General features: G+C 36.7%; 1 long non-coding RNA gene across 2 annotated transcripts; it reads left to right on the plus strand.

Annotated features, from left to right (window-relative positions):
- Positions 1-274: 274 nt before the first annotated feature.
- Positions 275-4,456, plus strand: LOC113328758. Of its 2 annotated transcripts, none has more exons than XR_003349543.1 (9): positions 275-1,113; positions 1,818-1,936; positions 2,013-2,092; positions 2,169-2,252; positions 2,581-2,885; positions 3,068-3,201; positions 3,336-3,535; positions 3,684-3,792; positions 3,892-4,456. It is a non-coding gene; the product is annotated as an uncharacterized LOC113328758 (long non-coding RNA). The 2 variants fall into 2 exon arrangements; XR_003349542.1 differs by having other exon boundaries at positions 2,581-2,871.
- Positions 4,457-6,136: the final 1,680 nt, after the last annotated feature.

A 6,136-nucleotide genomic window follows, 5' to 3' on the forward strand; every position in this document is an offset into this window, starting at 1 on the left:
CGTCGATAACAATGTCCTAAATTTATTTATATTTTTTTTGAATATTTTTTCGTGTCGAATTTTGATAACAAAATCGGATACATGAGTTCGTATTAGCACAAACAGAAACACACTTGCTTCTTAATCTGTATGAGCATCCCAAATACAATATCAACCGTCAAGATCTTTTTCTTGATCCGTATGAGTGGATCAAACGAAATGTGGTCCGTCGATCATTTTAATTTTACTTCTTGGTTGTATCCCTCGACCTCTAATTCCTATCTGGTTCTCTCTTTCTTTTTTCCTCTCCTCCGAAAAACACCGTCGGTGCTCCATCACCACCGCTGCTCTTCTCTCGGTCCCTCTTCTTCATCTCCATTTCTTAATTGTATGGACCCATATTAGATCTCATCTGCAATTTTTGGTGAAAATTATCACAACCTCAGTCACAAAAACTCATCAATCGAATACCTCAGATCCACCTTCTACAAACCCTAAATCAAACGAAACCCAACTTCAATTTGTAATGTGCTACCGATTTCTTCTTTCACTGATTTAATCTCAGAACCCGTTTCAATTCTTCATTCAACATCTAACCTAGCCATAAGAATCATACCTCTCCATCTCTGAACATCGAACCAACAACATAAAATTCATTATCTCCTCCATCTGTGATCAAAGTTGCTACTGCTAGAAATCAAGATGGTACAGTTAGGGTTTGAACTGAGGTCGATTATTGATTAGTGTTCATCTTTGAATGAGGAGTTTACAGATTCTTCAAGTTGCAATTTTCTGCGACCTCCAATTACCAGTGAACTAGAAGAAACCACTCTCACAGAAGAAGCTTAACGTTCTCTCTAATATCACAACTCTCTTCGTCATACACCACCAAGTATTTTGGTTGTGAGCTTGGAGCACAGTCCAAATTTGATGAAAAAAATGGAGTTGCTCTTGTGAATGGTGCCCATGACACTTCCAAGCTTGCTGGTTTGCTTGAGACCTTCATTTAGAAGTTTGTCCAGTGCTATCGATGTGGGAACCCTGAAACTGATGTTATCATCACCAAAACTCAGATGTTGACATGAGGGACAAGCTCACTACTTTCATTATCAAGAATCCGCCTGAGCATAAGAAGTAAGTAAAATTGGTATTACCCGCTTCAAAAGTACTTTCTTTTCTGGATTGTGTTGGTTGAAATTTTGGTTTGGATTTGGGTTCTATGATTGGTTCTATATGGTTAATTGTAGATTTTGCATGAGACAATCATTGTCATTGAATAATTTTTGTTTGTAATTTGGTCTCCACAGTAACACATTTTCGGTTTTTTGGATCAACAAAAAATTCCAGTTAATTTCCAAAAAAAAATATCAGTAGTTATTGAAAGTTTGACACTGTGATTGAATTCAAGTGCTTTAGTGATAACCTGATAAGACATGATGATTGTTTGTTGAGATTGTTTGTTGAGATGGTTCTTGGCGTTTGAGAACTGCAGCCTCGATTTCGTTTTGGATAGAATGAACAGAAAGAAAAAGAGCTAATGAAAAGTAACATATTTAGTAGAAACTATGGTGTCAAATTATATCTGAGATGCAATCTTTAGAGCTATTTGTAAAATGGCTGTGATGTTAAGAAGATAAGGCTGTAGTTTCAGTATCCATACTAGGTTCTGTATTACATTGGCATTGACACCAAGAGAGTACAGTTTTTGCTTGCAGTGTGTTATTTTGTTAGTAATTGTCATGATTCATGCTATATTGGTGAGGTTATAAAACCATACCGTGATTGTCATGATTCATATGTGGATTTTGAAGGATATGTGGTTGTATTTGGTGAACCAGATGTTGGGAAGAGTACATTTTCGGACCAGATTGTTGGTCAAAACCTCTCAATTGTAACAGATATACCTCCAACTACTAGACATTGGATACTTGGTATAGTTTTTAGCGAAGAATATCAGGTAATATCATTTTTTATTCGTATTTTTTATATTATGTTGCTGAAGTACTGAAAGTGTGTAAAAATTATTCACGTAGGATATGGTGACTCACTGGTGTTATTGGTAAGAAAATGCTTGAGGGAAAAATGTTCGCAGCTCTGCTGTTCGCACCAGTTGGTATGCACTTTTTCAAATAAAGTGGAACCTTGCTGCAGTTAGTGTTTTCTGAAGTGTGTGTGTTTTTTCCTTTCAGATTGATGAGGTTTTGGAGGAAGCTAACCTTAAATACAAAGTGAAATGTTTGGTTAGGCATGAAGAGGTTGCAAAGAGACTAGAGGTTATAAACTATTAGATGTATTCTAAAGTCTTTTATTTGATTGAGATTTTATGGTTCCACATTCCGAATAAATTTACAATTTTAGTCATCAAAACTAGAAAACAGTGTTAGTATATGTTTAATGGGAAGATAGATTTGACCGTAAAAAGTCTGGATCAGTGACATTTGATGTTGTTTCATGTCTTTTATGTTACATATTAATCGTTTTTGGAAAAAGCAAGCAGTGTTATGGCCATATGTTGTAGCGGTATTCCTTCTATGTAATCGTTAATGTTGCACAGTAAGTATTACTTATCATTGCTTCTGATTTTATTCTTGGTTTTTACAGGAAAAGCTACAAGATTGTCGTATTTTGAATGAATCATCGACAATCATTTTCGTCAAAGAGATGAATGCAGGAAATTGAGTTGTTGGTCTTTATTCATGTCTGTTTTCTTCGTCGGCCCCCCACTGGTGCAACAGTCATCTAATATAAGAAGACCTTACATATTTATAATTAAAGATGGACAAACCTGAGCTGCCAATATCGATTTTGATTCTTGACCTATATGAATATGGGCTAGTCGAAGTTGTTCTTGGCCTTTTAAAATTTCTTCTTGTAGGCGAAGACTTAAATCAGGTAGCTTTTGCAAAGTATGGCCAGAAACGAAAAAATGGATCCAGCTGAATGAACTTTTATATATTGTAACTCTGTTCTTACCTGCTTTCTTTCAGCGCTTGATATTGGAATTTAAGTCGCTTGAATTATTACATTTGTCTCACATTTTTCGTTACCTTGTGTTGATTTGATAATTTATGCAAGTGGTTAATTACAGGAGCACGGCAAATGTGATGGGTATAGTTCTTCCAATTGAGCAAGTAACAAATGTGCTGGGTATAGTTCTTCCAATTGAACAAGTAAACAGACCTCCAACTACATACTCCAATCTGATGGGCAGCTGGTGACCAGGTGATTATAATATATTTTAATCTATATTCATCATGTATGTATTAGTTATTGCTTCCTCGATGTATCAAACGTTCTAGAGTGGGTTTTTATTGTAACAAACACAAATTCATTTGATTTTATCTGTATTTATTCAGGTATCCTCTTGGTCCTGGTATAGATGTGGGACTTACTGATGCATCACCAAGTACTTCATTGACCAATGTGGCTAACAGTGTAGAAATTGATCAGCATTCTGTTTTCTGTCCAGCTGACATTCTGTTGATGACAACACAAAGTATCTGTTCATGAGGTAGAAACACTTGTCCACGCCGGTGGAGAATCTTGGAACTGGAAGGTGTGTTTTTAGTTTAGGGAACTGTGTATGCTTTGGATGACTTGACTGACATCTTGCACTTTCATGGAGTTGTTTGTCGAACCACTGAGAGTTATAATGAACTTAGATGACATTATGGAACGTTGAAATTTATATATTTCTCTTCCAGTGCCCTACTGTTAGCTTGCCGAACCACTGAGAGGAGAAGGCTGCAACATTTGCACCTGGAAAATCCCCTTCCACACTGAGTGTGAGTATGGAAAAATGCTCATGAACAGGTAACAGAGAAATGTATTTCCCTTGACCGGGAGTTGATTTTTTTTTTAGTTTATATGCATTTAGTACTTGTGGTCTCAAATTATGTTATCACGAACTAGGCGGGTGCAAAAGTATCATCAGAATCTTTTCCAACATGAATCGGCTGCTGCAGTAGAACGAACTTAATGGTGAAGGCAGTTGCAGAAGGAAAATGCCTCTTAGCTACACTGTAGGAAGCTTATAGAAAGCTTCATTTGTTGATTTGGAGATCTCTCATTGCCGCACTTGAGCATTTGTGTGGACACATGCAGCTTCTGAGTTGTTTCCTGAGTTGGACTAGGTTTGAATGCTTCGCCTCCCTTCCTAAACCCTGCAAAACACATGCATACCGAAGGAACAAATGGGATATGAATGGTCAGAGCTTAGTGAGTTCAAACCCAGGTCCTGACTTTCAGCTGCTACCAATCCCTCAATAACAGCCTATGTCCTGTGTGTCCTTGATGTCTTGGTTTTTGGTCAGTTTTTCTTTTTAATGTAAATGTACAATGATTATGGATGCTATTACACAAATACGCTCCAAGTTTGTTGCTGTCTAGTTGGTTAACCAGAAGAGGCGGATGGATTTTGTAGTCTACTTTGTTGCATTATTTTTAGAATAAAATCCATATTTGTTTTTGCATTGTACTCTTGTGAATCACTTTCAAAGTAGATGGCAGAGGGCCTCCACCAAGTGAACGTCAATGACCGGATAATGTTGGTCGAATTCTTTACCAACATCACACCAACGCCTAAACCGGCTAATTATTTTGCGTCTAAACTCCTCTACCAACCAGCTAATTATTGTGCGTCTAAACTCCTCTACCAACTTAACTTCAGTGGATAAAACCCGTGATCTTCGAAATGTTGGGTGGTTAAAATCCTTGACCGACGACATCAAACACCTTCACCAACTGAAATCCAGTAAGTTAAAACCTCTAGCAGCTGGCAACATTATATAACTGGCCACCTCTACTAATGATGTATTAATCTTCAACAACAACTATTTTTGCGGGTGAAGTATTTCAGCAACAAATAGTTTATGCTTCTACCAACGACATCCAGTAGTTATTAGAAATTTTGGCCGTCCGAAAATTTTGTCGTCTATTTCAGCTGAAAATATCTCTTCCAGCGGCATGGTTGATCCAGGTCTTTAGCAAAGCAAGCTTTAGTCACAGGGAGTGTCGGTTGCCATGATGGTTGCTACAGAGATCCAGTCGCTAAAAACGGCCTTGTACCCACTTAATGAGACTAGTCGCTGAAGCCCAATTTTCTTGTAGTGTATAATTTTATTTTACTTTTTTGCGTTTTTTTTTTAATAAAGTACAGATTTACTAATAGATAAATAAGATTTGTCTATTTAGTTTGGGTAAAATATCCAACCAGTAGCTTTTAGTAGTTTGAAATTGGGTGGAAATAATTCTATCCCAATGTTCCATTGTGAATTGGTGGGAGAACTCGCTCCAAAAAGATTCTGATATTTTTTCATTTTAGCATTGCGAGCGAAAGTTCCCTCCAAAATATTCTAATTTTTTCGGATTGTGTGGAAAAATCCACGCTCGTATATTTGTTGTTCTGAACTTGGGTGGAAAAATATATTTCGACGAAATTTGCATTATAAGGATAGAAATCCATAAGAAAAAGAAAATATATTAAACCCAAAAGAGAGTTTTACGGAATGGGGGAAGTGTACCCATAAAAAGAATTATGACTAATATGTCTGACTTCATAAAAGCTGAAATTATTCAAAATAAAAAAGTTATCTTCTAAGAGTTACTGAATCAACTAGTCTGGCTGTTTTTATTTTTAAAGTAAGATCGATACTAGATTTTTCGCATCACTATTGATGCATATTGCTTCGAAATTCAAACTCCCTTCCCAACAAGGATTGCAAGACTTTCGGCTTCTTCCGAATCTCTAGTTATCCATGTAATCGTTTTGCATCCTCCATAGTTCCATATTTCATTAGCCAAGTAAATTGTCGAGGATACCAGTCAAAATAAACTCTTGTACTTCTTTCGCGCCACTTGCATAGTGCAGATACAAAGTTTAATCAACCTGAAAGAAACGATGATGATATGAAAGAATCTGGTGAGGAGTTGTCTATCTTCAGACATAGTGGTTGGCTCATTGGATCCCAAAAAACCGCGTTATATCAAAGAGGATGAATTGCACCAAATTCAACTCTATATTCTTCAAAATTGCGATGAAGGAATTTGAGGAGTATGTTTTCTTTCTATTCTACGATTGTTTTAGCTTAAACGTTGCTTTTTATTCTCACTAAACTGACAGTGAGCACATGGCGGAACTTGCTGGTGATAGAAATGC

This window comes from Papaver somniferum, unplaced genomic scaffold (assembly GCF_003573695.1).
Source record: "Papaver somniferum cultivar HN1 unplaced genomic scaffold, ASM357369v1 unplaced-scaffold_114, whole genome shotgun sequence".
Classification (NCBI taxonomy): domain Eukaryota; kingdom Viridiplantae; phylum Streptophyta; class Magnoliopsida; order Ranunculales; family Papaveraceae; genus Papaver; species Papaver somniferum.